The sequence below is a fragment of the Phoca vitulina genome, unplaced genomic scaffold (genome assembly GCF_004348235.1).
Source record: "Phoca vitulina isolate PV1807 unplaced genomic scaffold, GSC_HSeal_1.0 scaffold8, whole genome shotgun sequence".
NCBI classification, from domain to species: Eukaryota; Metazoa; Chordata; class Mammalia; order Carnivora; family Phocidae; genus Phoca; species Phoca vitulina.
In genome coordinates, this window is record NW_022589711.1 from 37,603,584 (window position 1) to 37,625,221 (window position 21,638).

At 36.6% G+C, this 21,638-nt stretch overlaps 1 protein-coding gene and 1 long non-coding RNA gene across 12 annotated transcripts in view; one reads left to right on the top strand and one right to left on the bottom strand.

Annotated features, from left to right (window-relative positions):
* ZBTB20 (zinc finger and BTB domain containing 20) overlaps positions 1-21,638 on the bottom strand; it is a 797,562-nt gene that overhangs the window by 535,228 nt on the left and 240,696 nt on the right. The window lies entirely within an intron of this gene.
* Positions 12,418-16,284, top strand: LOC116633842. Its single transcript, XR_004299792.1, has 2 exons — positions 12,418-13,962; positions 14,209-16,284. It is a non-coding gene; the product is annotated as an uncharacterized LOC116633842 (long non-coding RNA).

Sequence of the window (21,638 nt, forward strand, 5' to 3'; positions counted from 1 at the left end):
AAAGTCTGCATTCTAATTATGTAACTACAGAAACTTCCTGAGATAGCAAAATGAGCTTAAATGGGGTTAACCAATGAAGCTGTTTTTGCAAATGTATTTTTGCAAACACAATTTTTATCTTGTAATTGGTTCATAATTTATATATCTATTGAAAGAATTTTCATTATTCTATAGGACCTGTAGATGTAATCTTACTGTCAAATAGAATCAATCTGAGCCAATTATTTATGTATTTATTACCTGTATTAATCACAACATCAAATATTGAGCATTGAGTAAGTACTCAATAAATGTCTGTATCTTTGACTGCATAGAGAAATTTCTGTAGTATATTCCTGATCAGATGTCATATAATTAAATCTTAATCTCTACCCCATATGTTAGATAATTTTTCTATAACTATAGTTTTCACCTTTCTTGAATTTATATTAAATGACTTATTCTAATTATTTCCAATGATAGCTTCTTTCTATATGCTTCCTGTTTTTGCTACATTCTTAAGAGAAAATGGAACATGGAAATTGTTTTCTGTGATTAACTTTTAATGTTTATTTTTTATTTATTAGGAAGATTGAGCAGGTTTTTTGCCTACATATTAAAAAGTTGGCAATGGCATATAACCATACACGACAATGTTCTTCTTAAGAATCAAAATGAAAGTCTAAGTAAAATTCTTCTTCACCTTCAGAATGTAAAAAGTTCTGAACCACTGATGGTCACTGGCCATTATGCCTGGCATCATGGTGACCTCTCATCACACATGCTTGCAATCTTGATGGTTTTAGCATCTTTAGAGCTGACAGGATCATTCTGAAGATGATTATGGAATACTAAGGCTTTGTCTGCATTTTCAATCTGGTTAAATTTGAAGTTTCATTATTCTTTAATTTAATTAAGCTTTACAGTTTCTCTCAAAAATTGGCTTGAAGCTTCTGACAAATAAGAAATTCAGGGCTGAATAGTAGCCCTTTATAATGCATGAATCTGTATAGAAATGTGTTTTAAATTCTCATTTGATAAAAGATAATTCAGTGCCATTTATAAATTCTGGCTCCTTTCAACATCCTGCATGGATTGCAACCAGCATGAAAAGTTTGGAAAATTCTAAGTGGATTCTGAGCTTTTAAGGGGCCCTCTTTGAGAAGCACCAGAGAGTTTAAGCATGCATATCTGATGCATGTTATTGCTCCATTCAACTTGCAGAGGATAGAGTCCCCAGCATATATTCAAAGTATGCTTCCTCCAAGTTGGTTATAAATAAGTTTAAAGCACTCTAAAGAATTGGCAAAATTCCATGAATACTGTGAAAATAAAGGGAATCAATGAAAAGATATAATTATTTTAGCCCTAGATGTAATTAATTTGTGAGTGAGGTCATTTTCTCTCAAATACATTCAAGTTTCTCCAAACACAGGTCAATGTTTGCTGGATGACGGGAGAAAAGATTTAATCTGGTTTGAGTTTGCCCACGTTCATATTCATTTCTATATCATAGCAAAATAAAATGCCTTATAAATCTTCACATCTGCAAAAGAGAGTTCAAGCTGAGGCAGAGTGACAAGTATTGCTGATTGGCAATAAGAAAACCTCTTAACTATTCATAAGCGTTCTTTCTATGATTTCCTATTCTAGTCTTTCTATTGGAAAGCAACAAAATAGTTCCACCTCATTTTATGAATCAGATGCACTAAAATGTTTAGTTAGATGTTACACAGCAGATCTAAGTCTAACCTGGTTATTTTACAATTAGGACACTAAGACACAGGACAAATAAATGGCATCCTATCCCATGCCATGCAGTTAGTACATGACAGGTCTTATTCAGAGGTCCTAACCCGGTGATCTTTCTATTGCACAATCTTCCAATGCTGTTTAGTTTTTCCCAAAGGATTTATGTATCATATCATAATTTCATGTTGACTTCCACTGAAATTTCAGAGGAGAAAAAAGAGATATGGGGAAAATGACTTTTAAGTACCCAACTCTTCAATTTAGGCAACATCCTACGTGCAACAGTCTAGTGGTCAACTGACCTACATGAGCTTGCATGCTCATTAAAAATGTATGCATCATAAAGTACAATTAACATTCTCCCTGACTACAGCACCCTCGGTATGTTTTAGCAGTTACCCAGCCTATGCTATTCTGAATCCTGGAGGCACCCTTATTTCCCTGAAAGCCCAGCATGAAAATCCTGCTACCTTGTGGGAAGAAGAGTGCAGGTGTACTCTTTGCTTTAAGAAGACTCAATAAGCCAAATTCCGAACTTACCAAACAGATAAATTAGGGGGTGATTATTCACATTATAAAAGCATTCACCACAGGATGCTTTTAAATCATAAGCTGCTCTACTGCATTCAAAATAAGTTGTATTACAAAGCTTCCTTTATAAGCACTTTTCACATTCCGGAGTCCATGGTCCCTTACCCAAACGCAGTGAAAGATTGGTGGGCATAAAGTCCTACCACTTATTACCTGCTAGGCCAAGCTTCCTTTTCCATATGAAAGAGTAATTAGCACTGTAGTTCATCTTTGAAAAATTTAATGAATCTCTCACTCCAAGCACTTATTATGTGCCTGGCACAGTGCTAAGCATTTTACGTAATGATCTGATTTATTCCTCCTCACCACAAGTCTAGGAGATTACTACAATTTCCCAATTATAGATGAGGAAATTGGGATTCAGAAAAGTTAGATTCAGAGTACTTAGTTAAGTAATTTGGCTAAGTTCATGCACCTATTAAAATGTTGCTGCCAGAATTCAATGCCAGATCCGTCTAGAGCTCTGGCCCTTATCTTCCCTACAACATTGTTTCAGATGAAATTGAATGTTGCCCCTTACCTCTCACTTAACTGAGCATAGCTGTACTCTGATGTACTATCCCAGTGCAGCAATCCTGTCTATAGCAAGAGGAACCAGACATGCAGTCTGTATGCACAGACAGGGAACTCACTACCAAGGCTGCTTATTCTGATTACTGCACTGCTTTACTGAGCCAGAATCTATCTTCTTGTAATTCTCACCCATTGGTCCTAGTGTTGCTCTGTTGTCATTGAAAATTATTAGAATCCCATTTACCCATAGCTATCACATTCCTCCCGTGGTTTCTTCTTTTGTAGGTAAAATTCTCCAGTTCTTGTAACCTTTTATTTTATATAATGGATATGTTCTGCTGTTCACATATATCCTATTCTTTCTTGAAACTGGTTCTTCTGGAGCACTGAGAACTTATCCACGTCATTTCTAAGCAGGTATGTAACTAACAAATGCCTTGGAGGCTGCACAGCACAGTGGTTAAGGGCAGAAGCTCTGGAACCCAGACTGCCTGGGTTCTAATCCAAGCTTTACCACTTAATGGGTCTGTTTCCTTGGTGAATTTACTCAGTGTCCTGTGCTTCAGTTTCCTCCTTCAGTTATGAAATGAAAATAGCAACGGTACCCACTTTATAAGGCTCTTACGAAGATTTAAGTGAGAGACTGTAAGTAAACCAATTAGGGTCCTTCTTAGCAGGTTTTAAGTTCTATAAATGCCTACCATTATTATTCATACTGTAAGAGAGGGTGAACGCTTAACTGCTTGGAAAAAAATATATGGCCAATATCATTCTAAGATACTGACTTTATTGTCCAGATATAAAAAAAGTCAAGTTCTACTAGAATATGCACTCGACTAGACACCAGAGACTGGCTTCTAGTTCTAGCTCTTCCATATACTCCAAGTTAAAGATCTTAGACTAGTCACTTTACCCACCCACGTAAGTCTATTACACAGGGGAATAGGACTATCCTTCTACCTTCTAAAAGGATATGATTTTTTTTTTCTAGGATTCTAGGATTCTACAGTTCTATTCTCCCAGGCTCTGCTTAAATTTCATTACTAATTATGTCTGAAGACTACCATTAAAATACTAACTTTTTATCTGAAGATTTGTATTAATCTGTTGAGATTTCAAGCAGCTTAGCTGAATTATTTCCATGAAAGAGAATAAGCCTCTTAGGTTCTATAGACGGGTCTCCTGGAAAATGAAAGATGTTATAATTGCATAGAAAGGGATTTAATGTTATTTTTGAGGTGAAAACCCAAAACCCTATTCTGCCAGGTCAGCAGAATCCTGCCCTCTCCCTACCCCACCTGGCCCACTCCATTCTCAGTTATTTTGCTGAATCTCAGAGCAGCCCCTTGGATAAACACAATCCCAGGTTTGGATGGAATGCCAAATTGATACATAGTCATTATTGTTCTTTTCCACAAAAGTTAATCCAGGTTGGACAACTTCCTCCCTCTCCAAAATCACTTTATTCTGTAATATATATAATGTTCAGCTAATTTTGTTATGGCTGAATGTACCAGTGCTACTAACATACCTTATTGTTTATCTCTAATGAAGGCATGGTGACAGGTGTCAATATCAAATCAATTGTCTTTCAAAGAGTGTGACAATCTAGTCTAACAAAATCAATTCCATAAGATGGCAAGTGGCAACAACCCCAAATTCACAAATGACAAAATCTTTAACATTTTGTAACTAAGCATAATGCATCTTTCTATCAATAAAAATGACATCACTGTATTCCTAAAAGTTATGAAACATCATCTCTTCTATTTCTAAAATTCTCTATGTTCAAAGTTAACAATTAAGTTTAATTAAGTGTTCTTAATTGCATGGACAGTGATGATGTTTCAAATCTTAAATACTGTATCTGTGCATTAAATTACCCTCCCCCACTTAGGTATGACCATTCTTGTTCCTACATAAAACAGATGAATATTTTAGGCCAGTGTTCTGTTTTGTTTGGTTTTCTGTTTGTGTTTTTGCTTGCGTGTGTGTATGTGTGTGTTCTGCTTTGATAACTGATTTATAGCATCTGTTTGAGCAGGTAAAAAGGTGACGACTTATTTCAGGATAGCTACAATTTCATAACACTAATATGGCCTTTAAATAATTCTGCTTAAACAATGTTTAAGTCTCATTCTATCTGTAGCCCTTTCATTGTGAAGAAAAGCTTGAAGCTTAAGTAAAGATTTCAGTAAAACGGATCTGAACTTTATATTCTGGAAAGTAGAAATCTTAGAAAAATGAAAGAAATGAAATTAGAGATTTTGGAATTTCTGGTTTTATTTCTTTCTATACATAAGAAAATAGTCTGACATATATTCATTCACCAAAAAATCATTACAATATTACTCAGTTTGTCTAATACTAATTTTGCTATACCAGCTTTGTTCTGGATAATGTTTGCATGATAACTGGTGGTGTTTTAGCAAAACGCTCAGCAGAAACGGAGTCATTTTTACATATATTGCATTACATATGTACAAAGCCATCCCTTAAAATGCAACACAGTTGCCTTTAGAAATAAAATTATATAATATTCATCAAAAAGATTAAATCAACATTTTCATAGCACTTTAAGCTTCCCTAAGAACTTCATTATTTCACTGAATGTTTAGAGACCCTTATAGGTAGGTACTGTTAACCTCATTTTACAGATAAAAAAAAAATAAGGCACAGAAGGTTAAATTGAGTTGCATAAGGCCAAAAACTGGCAAATAGAAGGAAACCAGACCTTGAACTTAGATCATTGGAATCTCAGTGCTCTTTCTATTATTCCCAAAGCAGCCTTGTTAATGTATACTTTAGACTGCACTGACATACTAAGGATAAAGGAAACCCATTATCTCTGTATAACTACTGCCCTTTGAAAATACAGAAAGGTATTAAAAACACTATCCCATCAGAGTTTGGTAACACCTATTAAGCATTTTAAATCTCAGCTACATTGTAAAGTATTTTAAATCTTGAAGAGTTAAGGAATAATAGCACCAAATTTGCCTCCCTTCACATTTGTAACCCTCGGAAATCTAAAATAAATTTTTAACTCCTGACTTATAACCCCTCAAGGAGGAAACTTATAACAAAACCAAAGACAAGCCCTTCGTTAAGGGTGCCTATGACGCCATGGATATACAGATCTGCCCCATTTTACAGTACACAAAGAAGACTGGAATTCAGCTGTTATCAGAGATAATAATAAACTTCTGCTGGTGAGTCAGTCTCTTAGCCTCAGATTTACATTCCCACTGTCAGCAAGAGTTTTTCAGTTAAACACTTTTTAAAAGTAAAAATTCAATGAAAATGTTTATATTACCAAAAGAATGTATTTTCATTGCTTTGCTGTGAACATATCTGATTCTTTTCGACTTTGCTCTCATCTTTCTCTCTTTCGTCCATCTCTTAGCTCCTTTGCTCCAACCCTTGCCCCTCTCCATACTTGTCTCTCTGAAGCTTCAGGGAAGAGGGCTGCACACTGCCTGGATGCCTGGACCCTCAGGCTTCTGAGATTAAACCCAGACCCACCCATGGCATGGGTCCCGTTCTTTGTCTGAAGCCAGTATCTGATGGAGTCAGATGGGGAGTTATTATCAAATTGAACAGCAAGCCCAGATTTTTTACTGTTTGTGTAAAAACATATGATATTTGTATACAAAAATGTCCATCTAATAAACTCTCTCAAAGAAAATAGTCTTATATTTTCACCTTATTTTCTCATTCTACTCTTAAAGCCACAGTAAGAGGAAAATTATTGTGGTCACTCCAAAATATTCTTTCCATTTCCAGTTAAGATCTGGTTTCGACAAAACTAAACAGTAATTTCTAGTTTGTAGTTAAGGATGGTAGTTACCATACCTATAGATGTTTATTTGGACTAATGGGGGAGGGGAGGTTATCCTTGGAGTGATAACTAAAGCTTGCCACTTCCTTGGCATTATGTTGTAGGTGTCAGGAGGGTTTTTGTAAAGCTAATTTTCTCCCCAATACCAGTTATTCCCCCAGGGAGTGAGCAAGATGGAAGAGTTCCTCTTCCTCAAAATAAGGCTTATAGCATTGACCAGGGCATTTAAATGTATCTTTACAATTCCCAACTTGGTCTCCCAGGAACAGCTTTTATAGATTTAGATTCTTTTGTCACAAAGTATTCTATTTATTTCTCAACAGCTGGTGTCAAAAAAGTTGTTGTTGTGTTTTTTTAATATTCCTTTTAAATAAATAAAATCTGTTTTCATATTGTGTGAAATTAGTTTTGCCTGCTGTGAGTTTGTGGTATTATGAAGTGATCATTTCTTCCCATGAATTATTTAAAGTGAGGATATCAAAATCTGATGGAACAATACAATGTACTATACAATACAATTTAATTTTATAATATACCAGTTCATACTAGTATCTCACAATACACAGCAGTTATAATACACTGGCTCAGAATTAGCAGATCAAGACTATGCCCCTCAGTTTCATATTTTAGTATCTGAGAGTCAATTCTAAATTTCCCAGTGTTCTATCGAATCACTCCATATTTGGCAGCACATAGATACCTAAAGATATTTTTTGCTAACTACTCATGCAGGGCACTGAGGTTCAAATAGCCTAGATGATATTTAGCTTTTTTTTTTTTTAATTCTATAAGACACTGAGTTTGATAATTGTTCAGTTTCTCATTACTGTTGGCATTGTTAGGCATTTTCTCTGGAGTTTTCTGATCACTGTCTTATGAGACAAATGTATGTATGTAACTGTAGTTATTCTCATTATAGAATTTGTAGAGGAAGGGAAAAATTATCCACTCAAATCCCCCACTGCATTTATGGGAGTTTTAGCAAAACTGTGACAAACTTTTAAGCTGAGTGGGGCGGCATGAAGAAATCACTAATGAATAGGGAAAGGCATGATTAGAAGCTATAACAAAGTCTGGATCAAGGAGACAGCACTGACTTGCATTTGATATTTATGTTATGTGATATTTATGTAATGTGGTATTTATGTTATGATAAATTACAACCAAAATACTACACTGATTTTTTTCCTCAGTGAATTTTGTAGCACTCTATAAGAGAAATTACATCTAATTAACTCACTATATTGAAAGGATGGACTCAATGTATGTTATGTAAGCATTCAAATAGCCTATGACAAAATTCGACCACAAAGACTACCAAAGAAAAACAAAACTTAGGAAGAGAAAAGATACTATGGGATGTTAGAGGTGGCTTTCCAGAGTAAGAAACTGGCTTAAAGCACAAAATAGAGATTAATGAGCACTGCTCTTGTTAGTTCCACATAACACATCCAAAACCAAACTCCTGATTTCATAGCACCCATGTGCTACCTCCATCTCCAATCAAACTGCACTTCCTCAGTGAAAGGTGCCACCATCCATCCAGTTGATCAGGCCAGACATTAGAAGCCTTGGAATTCCTTTTGCCTGACCCAACATACCAAACCATTTCTCACCATCTCTGCTATTATTACCTAAGTCATGATTATCTTTTATTTGATCTCCTAATAAATTTCTCTGCTTCCATTCTTGCCTCTTAAAATCCATTTTCTAAACAGAAGCCAGAGTGAGCTTAAAATGCAAAACAGATCATATAATTCCCTTATACAAAACCCACAATGTATATATGTTGCAATAAGAATGAAATTCAAGGGGTGCCTGGGTGGCTCAGTCGTTAAGCGTCTGCCTTCGGCTCAGGTCATGATCTCAGGGTCCTGGGATTGAGCCCCACATCGGGCTCCCTGCTTGGCGGGAAGCCTGCTTCTCCCTCTCCCACTCCCCCTGCTTGTGTTCCCTCTCTCGCTGTGCCTCTCTCTGTCAAATAAATAAATAAAATCTTTAAAAAAAAATGAAATTCAAATTCAAAATCATGATCAGTAAGTCCTTTTATTATCTTTCCTGCACACCTCTCTGATGTCATCTCCTACCACTCTTCCCTTATTTATTGTGCTTCTGCCTGAGTGGCCCATTCCGTCCCTCACACATGTCAAGCCTATTCCTACTATCCCTACTCTAACTATCTCTTCTGCTTGGACTGTCCTGCCCCTATATCTTCACGTGACTGATACCTTCTCATTATCTTCAGAGAGGTCTTTCTTTCCCTGATCATGATATCCAAAGCATCCCCAATTCACTGTACGCTGATTTATTTTCCTCTTAGAATAACTACTATCATCTTCACTCAAATATTGTGTGCAGGTATATCTACTGTTCTGAGAGCAAAACAGTTCCTACAATAGCCAGTATATTAGGTTGAATGATGGCTACTCAAAAGATATGTCTACATCTTAATCCCCCAAACTTGTGAATGTGATCTTATTTGAAAAAAGGGTCTTTGCAGATCTAACTAGGTTAAGGATCTCTAGATGAGATCACTCTGGATTATCCAGGTGGGCCCTAAATACAATGACAAGTCCTTATAAAAGGCAGAGGAAGAGAAGACAAAGACACAGAGGAGAAGGCCATGTGAAGATGGAGGCAGAGACTATAGTTATACAATCACAAGCCAAGGAACAGCTGGAGCCACCAGAAGCTGGAAGAGAAAGGAAGGATTCTCCCCTAGAGTTTTCAGAAGGTTTGCAGCCCCGGTGATTTGTTGATTTCGGATTTCTGATTTCCGGCTTCCAGAAGTGTGAGAGTATTTCTGTTGTTCTAGGCCATCAGGTCTGTGGCAATTTGTTACAGCAACCCTGGGAAACTAATATACCCAGACAAGTCATTGTTTCACAGAGAGGTAATGAAATGGAGTAGAAAAAAAAAAAATCTAAGCAAGACAGATTCAGATTTAAGCCTGGGCTTCCTCATATGAGTTGTGTGATATTAAAAGCAAGTTACTTTATATCTTTGATCTTCAGGATCCTCCTTAGTAAAATGGTGGTAAGTTCTCATTGTAGGATCACTGTGGGATATGGAGATAAGTAAAGTGCCTCACTTGCTGGAAGCATTCTGAGAGCAGAATATTATTCTGTTCAATATTCAATACTCAATTAACCTGTTAATAATAAATTCAAAAGTGTGTCAGATATCTATAAAAGTTAAAAACTATTGTTTTCCTTGAGAATCAACATTTTAGCAAGGTATTAATTACAGCATAAGGGATTGATTAATGTGGAAACTTGTTGTGCAATACCAAATGTCCTGACAAACCTTTATTGCAAACTGACTATGCCATTTTAAGTAACCTCCTTGGTTGTCAGTGGGACGATATTGTCAGGTTCCTCACTGTCTCATCTTTAATATCCTCCCTAGCTTCTTATAGACAAATAATGGAAAGCAATGCCAGAGTATTACTGAAAAATGTTTCCATCTAGCTGGGGCTTAAGACAGCCAGATACAGAGGCAAAGACTGTGATAATAGAATTTTCCTAAATGTTAGTCTAAGAAAATTGACAACAGCATAATAATCTCTTGAACAAAGTTGTCAAATTCATACCAATCATGGACACCTTCAGTTATCCCTAACATTAAGGCAAATAAAAAAAATAAAAGGAGCTCTAACAATAATTTTCCTAGAGAAAAAAAATAGGAATCATGCAGTTCAGATATTTCATATTCTGGAATAATCCTTAATACCAGAAAATTGAGACTCTAGTGAGATCCATTCAAAATACATACAATAAAGTGAAACAAATTTTCAAGAAATGCTGTTTGTTTGTTTGCTTTTTACTTTTCTAGGGACAAACTGGGCAAATATTACAAAAAATTAAAAATGAAAATGAAAAATGTAATGGATTAGCCATAACATTATTTGTGCCTATTAAATTTACTTATTTATGTATTCGTGTACTCATTCATTCACTCAACAAATATTTATTAAATGCCTAGTCGATACCAGGCATTGTGTTAGGCACCATAAACACAACCTTGAAGGAGACTGCTATTCCCTATCTTAAAGGTGATCTAGGCAAAACATGAGTAAATGGGTCAGGTACTTATCAGTTCCTAACATACTTAATCTTTTTCACTGGTGGATCCCAAGTATCTAGAATGGTACCTGAATACACAGCAGGTATTCAATAAACATCTGATGAATAAATAAAAATTCAAGGAGTGAAATGCAATTGTGGAAACTTAGTCTGTAGACCCCAGAGAGAATAAAGTAGTCTTAAGTGCAAAGTCATGTTCAATTTTTGTTATCTGATCTAGTATAAAATTTTATTGATATAAGGACCCAAATGTATTAAGTTCTCTCAGTTAAAGAACCTGGTGCTTTTCTTGGAGATAATTCTTTCTCTCCCCATATATTAATTTGAAATTCTGTATAACTTCAATGTAAAGCAATAAGTCCCCTACCCATTTCCATTCCCCACCTCCTCAATAACTCAAATACTATATTAATCCCTGTAAATAAATCAAAGCTGCTGAATTCTCGAAAACTCTAATTGTGCCAATTATAAATAAGCCTCAGGATGGATTTCAACCAGCAGCGTCCCCAAAACCATTATCTGCAACTATAATCCATTATTTTTTCTTTCATAATTAATTTTTCTAAGTAGGTCAGTACTATTCGTTTTATTTAAGTGCTGTTCCAGCAATCCCATTTTCCCAACAACCAAAGTCAACTGTAACTATATACATATTTTTATTAAATACACCAAAACATTTTTATATTATGCAAAACACTGTAGTAGGCATTAAAGTTTTTTCTAATAAGTAATAAGGTAATGTACTATATTGGTCTTCAATTACATGTCTTGACCATACGAAATCTGGTGGAATCTTGAAAAAGCACCTGGAGAACTTCCAGATATGTGATGCTTAAATAGATACTCTCCTTGCGCAGCCCCCCCACCTCTGCCCAAGGGCTTCTTTTCATAGATTTTAGCATCTAAATCACTAAGAACAACATGTGCAACTATATATACCTATACAATATGTGTGTGTGTTTGAAATCAAAATTGAACTCACTGGAACACAGGAGAGAAAATAGTCAGGCAATCAACAGAATTCACCACATTGATGAGCGTTGACTCCTAAGAGAGCTCCTCACACCCTCACTCAAAGTCTGTATATTCTCCATTTTAGACACAATTCTAAAATCTTTGGGTATCTGCTTTTCCATCAACAACAGATCAAATTCAAGAGTGTAGATGAGCTTGTGGTTGCTACTAGCTGCAAGCAGCTTCATGTAGGGAGAAATGAGAGCTCTAACAGAGCCCATCCATGTAGTGTCCTGGAGGGAGCACTGAGGCCTGCTGGTCAGGAGAAGGCCTAGTGGACATGGGGAAAATTTCTTGCATGAAGGATAATTAATCAAGGAGTCCCTTTGGATGAAACCTTTGAGAACTCAGTGGCAAGGGGATATAGATCCAATAGGAGATTAACAACAAATACAAATTATCTTGTTATATAGTGTTGGTTGCTTTTTTTCTCTTTTTAAAAAGATTTTATTTATTTATTTGATATATGGAGAGAGTCGCACAAGCAGGTGGAGTAGTGGGCAGAGTGAGAGGGAGAAGCAGGCTCCCTGCTGAGCAGGGAGCCCGATGTGGGGCTCCATCCCAGGACCCTGAGATCATGACCTGAGATCAGACACTTAACCAACTGAGCACCCAGGCACCCCAATGCTGGTTGCTATTTAAATGAGTGTCTCCCTATCGATTTTACCACCAAGTATTTGTAAACCATTCTGAGTGAATTTATTACTGTCTGAATTTTTTAAACCACTTTTGACACTATAAGTTAGCTAAATCTTTCTTAAAAGATAATGAGAAGATAGGGTTTTGCATTTCTCATAAAAGGAAAAGAACACCACAAATGTACCCATTACATACCATTGAGGCATGAACTCAGGAGAAATCAGGTTGAATATGGGATTACTATCTAAAATTATGCTAGTCCAAGAAACTAAATGATTACCCCACAGCTGAAAGCATATTTAGTGATTTAGTGAGGTAGAAAAAGTTTCATTTCACTCAAGCAAATGGCTTTGGTATCCCAGCTAAAGGACAGCTTGCTCATGTGGGAGCCATCATTATAAAGGGATGTGACTGGATTTTTTAAATGTATTATAACATAGACCTCTAATAATGGCTATTTTTCACAGTGGTCATCCTGGGAGAAACTTCCTCCAGGGATGATGTCATTATTTGAAAGATGGGGCACTGTCTTTAGAATTAGTTCATGAGAAAAACCAGTCCTTTTTGCTTCATAGTTACATTTTCTCTACCACTACATGGCCCTGGCCTCCCGACTTTGAATGTGCCTCATTTACACTGATCAATGAAAATCCTTCTCCTAGGGATTGGTATCATGGACTATTTCTCCCAGGCTTTCCTGGGGATCAGGGGTTGGAGAAGGTTTCTGGGAATTAAGAAAGTCTATTTTTGAGCATTGCATTTGCATGGCATACCAAACTCCTTTGGCCAAAAAAGCAATAGAAAACTAAGACTATCCAGAGGCTGTCATCCCTGGGACTAAAGAATGCGAAAAATTCTCCCTGACCAAAGAGAGGACTTTTAGGTACCATTTCTCTTCTGGGTGCATGTGTGTTTCTGGCTTGTCTCTTTATTGAACTGCTCTACCAGGGTCTATACAGTCCTTTGGTATCTGGAGTCTGAGAGAAAACTCCGACCTCACCCAGGCAGTTGTACGGTATCAGAGTAAATAAAGCACAATGAATTAAGTTTAAGCACCTAGTGTGGGGTTCTGCGTACCCTGTGGGTCTTTAGTACCTATCTGTTGATTGACTGAATGTCTGGATTCACTATGGATGTGAATAAAACATGCACACGTGCACACACACACACACATCTTGCTTTTAAAATAAAACAATGAACACCAATGCTCTCTAACTTCCCATAAGTAAAGTAGCAAATTGGCAGAACCACCCTCAACCTTCCTAATCCCTACTCCTTCCAAACCAATTCAAAGGAAGAGAAAGAATATGAAGAGAAAATGAACCTAGGAAAAACAATTAGCCAATGCACTCTACAAAGCCTGTACCATTATCTAGAATGACAGCATAGCCATTGTTCCAGCTGCCAGAGCCCTGCGTGCTCGCTCGCTCACCCGAGGGCCTGGGAGGAGAATAAACTAAGCAGATGAGATGGAGACGGATGCCTCCATGCCGCCACCACCTCACACACCACGCACACTGTTCTGAGTGTCTGGACACACGCAGGCAGGTAAACCTAGAGAATGGGCACTCCATGTTGGCGGGAGGGGAAGAGGCTGCCAACAAACAGGGCCTGTTTATTATTTAACAGTTGGTACCGCTAGAGGCCTGGCACTGCTATAGAGCACTCTCTGTTTCAGTGCAAGTCAGCCTGATTATGAGAGCGTGTGAGCCAAATCGTGTTTACCATAGTCTGTGAGAGCCTCAGTGCCCCCAACAGACATGGAAATTCTTACAATAGCTCTTGTCCAAACAGAGGAAAGCGTTCCTGAGATGGAGGTAAAGGGCTCCACGTACCGAAAGCCTGTCTGATCAGCTGCTCAGTGTCTCAGCATATACCTGCTTTCCCGGCTCAAGACCAGTCATTCCTCTTCAGTGATACACTTGCTACTCCTCTGCTTTTGGTTACTTTGCTTGGGACCTAAATCAACCAAATAATGTGTGAATCACCCATCTACTAATGTTGCTCATGCTGTCCTGCACGCTTTGGCTTTCCAGCAAAAGAATCTGCTACCCAGGACAGCTACCTCCTACTTGGCCAGGACTGCCTCACAGCAAGTCTCTTCTCTGCCAACGTGGCCACAGGTGGATGCCTTCCTACAAATCCAATCAGCAGGATAATGTGCTACTATCACAAGAGTGGACCTTAATGACAAAGAGCCCTGCTTAGATGGTCACCCCATTAACTTTGATTTGATTATTCTGCCCCAACAGAACACTTGGCTTCGCAACCACAGATGGCACTAGCCCAACGTAAAACCTGTAGAGAAAGTAGTCATGGTGGGTTTATACATTTTCAAAATATTAAATTTGATGTAAAAAAATAAACATGAGATAGTATTGAGATAGTCTCTATCTGGCTCCCCAGAAAAGCACTAACTGTGTTTTTTAAAACAATAAACTAAGGTCAGAGCAGATGAGACAATTGTGATAACTAGGCAACATAGATAATCTAATCATTTCCTTTGAAATTCAGCATAAATCAACATTTCTTTTCATGTAAGAACCTTGGCTTTTATCTTCGATATACAACCAAGGCAGCCTTTGATACTTTATGGGACTCTTTTCTATACAACTATTTATAAATTTGAGATAAAACTGGCTCCCTATAAGCTAGTTCAATATTTTGAAACTTAATTGTTCCTTTCTCTATGACCAGGAGTAAATCACCAAATGCTTTCTACCAAAGAGGATAAAGACATAGCAGACTATCTGTCTTACTCGAAACTGTATATATTAATTTTTTTGTTTTTGTTTTCTAATTGACAGTTGATATTTATATGCTTATATAATAAGCTCTCAACTTTAAATGCCGCTCCAAAAAAAATACATGCTGAATATAGTTAAATAAAATCATAATTTTATATTTTCACTTTATTGTGTTTTCCTAAGAAAGTAGTTATCCTTAGGTCATAGGTTATATACACATACACAATAAATAAAACTTTACAAAAACGGAGAAAGTATGAAAAAATAATTCTCTTTTTAAAATGAAGTTAATCCCTAGTTTACTTCATCTGCTTCCTCTACTGATCAGATATGCTTAATAAACAACCCCAAATTAAGGAAGGTAATTCTGGAATTAAAAGGCTTCTTCCAAAACATCCTGCATATGACAATGCTCATAACTACTAGATAATAGCAGAGCAATGGATCCGATCACAGGTTCACACAGGGAACGGTGCTATATCGGCCATGACCAAAATGTGAAGAGAGATGGTTCACAATGAGTAGACTAAAAACAAGTGATGTTTGTTTACCCTTGTGCTAACACACTTCACAACTGGTAGGCAGACACTAATAATAGTTCACACTTGTCAAGAGCGTCCTCTGTGCTAGGGCACTCTTCTAAGAACTTCACATGTACGTACTTATTTAACACTCTCCCTCAACAACCTTATGAAGTGGGTACCGTTATTTTCTCCATTTTACAGATGAGGAAACTGAGGCACAGAGAAGTTAAGTAACTTGCCTGAGGTCTTGCAGTAAGTAAATAAAGGGGTTGAAATGTAAACTACAGTGGTCTAGCTCCAGAGTTGAACTGCAATCACCATGTTTGTTCTGCTTTTCACAATGATAATATTTCCATCTGAGGTTTGTGTTCACTTTAAAGCTGTGCAGTCCCCAAGGCTTATAAAGCAATTTAAAACTGTCTAGTGCATGGCTCTAGAATCCTTTCCTTGGCCCTGCCATGGGCAGAGCATGTCTGGCATACCAGCCTGATTTGTATGCCCTAATCTTGAGTTGAGGAAATATATGCACAGGAGTCAAAAGAGATGTCTTTATATCTGACTGTACATAAATGAAGTTATTTTTTCTTTTCTTTTTGGTGCAATAGTTTGTTTTGGCAGAAGGAGGAAGCACCTATGGGTGTGGGAGGGTTTGTGTAAAAGGAGAATGGGATCCTTTCAACAACCACACCTCTCACCTAGGTCTCAAAAAAAAAAAAAAAAAAACTCCAGGAATGAAGGGGAGATATGGGAAGACTGTGAAGCCCCCAAATTTTGTGGATAGATACAGCTTTCTGGGAAAAGAATATGAACCAGGAATCTAGTCCAAATCCCTTAGCTGAGAGATTAAAAACAAAAACAAACAAACAAACAAAAAAACACACACACAGACATAGAGCAATGAATGCAAACGTTGCAAGGAGTAGCAGAACCAAACCTAGAAACCAAGGCTTCTCTCATTATCCTCTCAGTCCTAACTCTGTCAGCTGGCGGGCCTTTGAGGCAGAAGAAACCTGAGTGAAGGATACAGAGACTATGAGTGCCTCTACTCGGCTCCTCACAACTCAGTTATGAGAAAGAACAGAAATGCCAGAGGAGTCTGTTCTTGACTACTCAGTGCTAATAGAAAAAAGTTGAGGACACATTTAAGAGATAATAAGGAAAAATATTCTCTTAACAAATTTAACAAATTGATTTGCTTAGCAAATACACACACACACACACACACACACACGCACACACACTTCATTTAGTGCTAGCCCTGAAAGTTTCTAAATTTCTTTCTATTTCTCTTAGATCAATTTATATTTCCCTAGAAATCATCCATTGTACCTAAAATTTTCAAATTTATCTGTAAAGTATTCATTATAATTATTTTAATTTCCTCTATTTCTATGGTTACTTCCCCTTCTGTATTTCTAATTTTGTGCATTTGTGGGCTTCCTCCTTTAGTAATTAAACCATGGGATATTGCTTTATTTATTGCTTTGTTATTCTCTTTGAAAAATCCAAATCTTTGATTTATTAGTGCCTCTTTTCTGTTTCCTAATTCATTAATTTCTGATTTTATTTTTATCAATTCTTTATTTCTGCTTTGCAGATTTGTTTTTTCCTTTTAACCAACTTCCTGAGAATGCTAATATATTAATAATTACTTTTTTCACATCATTAATATGATGTGAAAGTACTTAAAGCTATGGATTTTCCTCTGAACAAAGCTATGGATTTTCCTCTGAACACTGCTCTATCTCCATATGTGCTTATTTTCTGTAAATTCTGTAATCTCTCTTTAATTCAAAAATGGATTTTGAAAGTTTAAATTTTACAAAGATATTATTTTAAATTTTTCTTTCCAATACCAATCTCTAACTGATTACATTGTGATAGAATATGGCCTGAATTTTTTCAAATGTCCTCTAGGCACCATATATTTTTTTCTTGTTTCATCTATTGGTATGTTAATTGTAGTGGTAGACTTCCTAATAATAAACTGTATATTTTTAAAAGATGACTTTAGCCTTATGCTTATTGCTATAAAATATATGCTTGATCTTAATTTTACAGTATTTTAAAAATTGCTTCATTTCTTTTTTTTTTTTTAAAGATTTTATTTATTTATTTGTGAGAGAGAGAATGAGAGAGAGCACATGAGAGGGGGGAGGGTCAGAGGGAGAAGCAGACTCCCTGCCGAGCAGGGAGCCCTATGTGGGACTCGATCCAGGGACTCCAGGATCATTACCTGAGCAGAAGGCAGTTGCTTAACCAACTGAGTCACCCAGGTGCCCAAAAATTGCTTCATTTCTTTCCTAATGATTTGCTTTGTTACTGTGAGTTCTCTTCCTAATAATTTGGCAATTGTTTCATAGATTAATTCTTCTATTGCAGGTTTTCTCAGACCTAGAGGATTTACTGAAAATACAGATTCCAAGCCTCATTCCTCTCCACCCTAAGATGCAGTAGGTCTGAGTTGAGATACCTTTGTAATACTCATTCCAACAGTCGGATACCAACTCGAGTACACTGTTCTAATGGTTAACTTTATACATTTTAATAAAGGAAGTAAAGTCCTATTTTTGATTTGATGACTTTAGAATACAACTTCAGATTCTCTAGAAAATTATGAAAATACTCCACTACACTTCCTTTTGCCCTCCACTCTCTCCTTCCTCTTCACCACCAGACCTGGGTTGAATTTTTACTTTTAATTCTTCATGTGGCCATCCTCATAGCTTTAGATAACACATCAACATCTCTAGGTTCTGTAGTTCGCCAGCTCTGGACAGTATTGACCCCTCATTCCCTGCCATGAAACACAGGCATTCAGTGCACACTTTCTTCCTCCTACCTCCTCTTTACCTTTCAAAGGTCTCAGGTTCTGCCATGTTATTATTTCTATATCATCAAGATTTATACTATTTACACTCCATACCCTGATCCACATCTTGAATTTTCACTTAAAGTATATTTATTGGATGGATATCCAATAGTTAATTAATCTAGTCACCTACTGACAAACATTCACATTGTTTCCAATATTTCCAACAAGAAACAATGCTATAGTGAATAATCTTGTGTATGTATTCTTTTACTCATGTAGAGTAAGTTCTTAAAAGCAGAACTGATAGGTCAAAGAGTATATGTACTTGTTATTTTAGTAGATATTATAATATTTACCTCAATTTGAAGTTATTTTTGGCGTTTTGATAGATGAAAATGCATCTTGATGTAGTTCTAATTTGCATTTCTTATGCATATTTTATTCTTTCTCTCATTATATATGAATTAAATATCTATTAATATGTTTAAGAGCCATTTGGATATCCTGTGCCAGTTTTCCTCTTGAATTGTTGGTCTTTTTCTTATCTATTTGCAGGAACTCTGATTTATTAGGGAGATAATGTTTTTATCTGAGATATGAGTTGCCAATCATAATTATCACTTTCTCCCATCATTTTAAAACTATTTTTAAATTCTTTATTTTTTTAACTTTTTCCTCCCCACAACTCTGGTGGTATTGTTAGTTTTTCCTTGTACTTTCTGCATCTAATGTGGCTTTTTGTCCTAAAACAGTTTTATTTTTATTTTTCTCTTCCATTTCTTTCCTGTTCTCTCACAGCTCATTTTATTTCTCTTTTTGTTGTCTTATCTCTTTGATCCTACATCTCTAATCTTTGACTTCTTTTTTTGCGGGGGGAGAGGGAGAGCGGGGTGGGAAAGGGGCAGAGGAAGAGAGAGAATCTCGGGGCTCGATCTCACAACCCTGAGATCATGACCTGAGCCGAAATCAAGAGTCAGACGCTTAACCAACTGAGACACCCAGACTTCTTATTTTAAAAATGCTACAATTTCTTCTATTTCTTTGCCACTATGGAAAATATATATTATTTTCTGGTATAATTCTTCTCCTAGTATATATCTTGATCTGCTTTTCCTAATGTTACTTTTGTCTTATAATTAGGTAAGCATGGGTCCAATGCTGGTTTCTTTTTGATTATTTCTCAATTTTCAGTCAATTTGATCAGCTATTTGCTGAAGAAGAGAGGCTGGGGGAGTGAACTGCAGCAGTAGGGTGTTTCATTTTGGTGATGTATTTCTTAGAACATAGCTTTCTCACTAACTCCACTGTGTCCATTGCTTAAGGGATATGCCTCTGCTCACTGATTTCCCCACTTGGGTTAACAGTAGCCCAAAAGGATTTTCATGAAGTCCTGTATATTACACATTTTATGGTTCATGATTTAGTGTTTCCTTTTCTTCTCCTGAATGTGATCAACAGGGCAAAGTTGACGTGGTTTCTTCTCCCCACCTTCCCACCCTCATATGCCAATTCTGGTACATGTGGCAAGCTGCCATTTTTCATTCACTGCCACCTTCTCTATTAACCTCTGCTGTAGAATAAGGCTCATGGATGCTTCCACAGACCACCTGTGGCCTCAAACTTTCCTGTTCCATGTAAGTAATTGTAGCATGTGTCCCTTGCTGTAGTTCCATTTATTTTTGGAGGTTCTGCCTTCTGCGTGTATTTAATTTACTCTCAACATCCCCTCCTTGACTTGGTCTAAATTTCATAGTATTCCATGGTTTGTGATTTGGGATTGTGCCTGCTTCTAAGGAAGAGGCTTTTTATGTGTGTTGTTTTTCTTTGTTTGATTGTTTGCATTTTGCACAAGAGATATAAAATGGTATTGCATTTTTTTATGTATGTCCTTTTAATTGACAAAAGTAGGACTTCACTTATTATCTCCTCTCTTACCCTTTCCTCAATTAAGTACTTGGCCATCCCTGTCCCCAAACTGGACTAATCCACTGTAAGGTGTCAACTACAGTATTCAAATTAGATGACCATTGCATGTCTCCCTTCATAGGCATATTTGCATTTAAACCCTATGCTAAACTTTGGGCTTCCAGATGAGGCTATGAAATGAAGCTGTGGTTGTAGAATGACAAGTAATATGGTAGATGTAGGAAAGAAGTAGAGGACCCCAATTTGTAGCTGTAACATTATCTCATGTGGGCAAGTTGTAAAGTTGAGTTGCTTTAATCTCTTGACTTTGCTACTGCACTGCCTCCTTTTCTTTCTATAATAGAAGAACAACAGGAGAAAGTAAGTTGACTGAACAGCTTCCTTTTAAACATTAGGTGTAAATCTCTACAATTATTTCCTATTTTTTAAAACAAAGAAATGACTTGATAGAGTGAAAGTATACTGGAGTAAGTACACTGGACTTCTAAGCACTGTGGAAAATAAAATTTTGGCAAATTACTTAAGCTACCCAAGCCTCAGTTTTCCCGTCTGTAAAATGGGTATCGCAGTCCTTCTTTTCCTACCATATAGGTTTTCTGTGAGTGGCAAATGAAATAGCATATATCAAAATGCTTTGTAAACTAATAAACAACCAGAAATGTACAAGGGACTTAATAATAAAAGATGATCCAGATAAAAATAAGGACTTACAATACTGTCAAAGATAATACAGGTATACAGGGCAGTTTACCCTACACAACATATGGTTTTGTGATCTTTTTGTCCACTTTTTTCTAATTGTCCAGCTAAACTCTAAACTACCATTTCACTTCTCACTGCTTTCTGTGAGTCTGCCTCCAGGAACAACACTTTTTCTCTTCCTGCTTCCTTTTCCCCAGTACATTTATATAGTTCTTGTTTATTTCTTTGTATTTTTCATTGCCTTAAATCTGCCCTGAAAGATAATACTGAGTAATAACAAGAGAATGAAGCTTTGGAGTCAGACAGACATGGTTTGAATCCTGGTGTTCTGTCCCTGTGCTCATCAGTTAACATCCCCGAATCTGTTTCCTCATCCATAAAAATGAACGTTTTGTGTATTGTTATGAGAAAAATTAGATCAGATCTACATAAGGTCTGCTACATAGTTTGGGCTCCATAAATAGATTTTAAAATCAGGAATTCCCTGAAGGGCTATCTAATACATAAAGT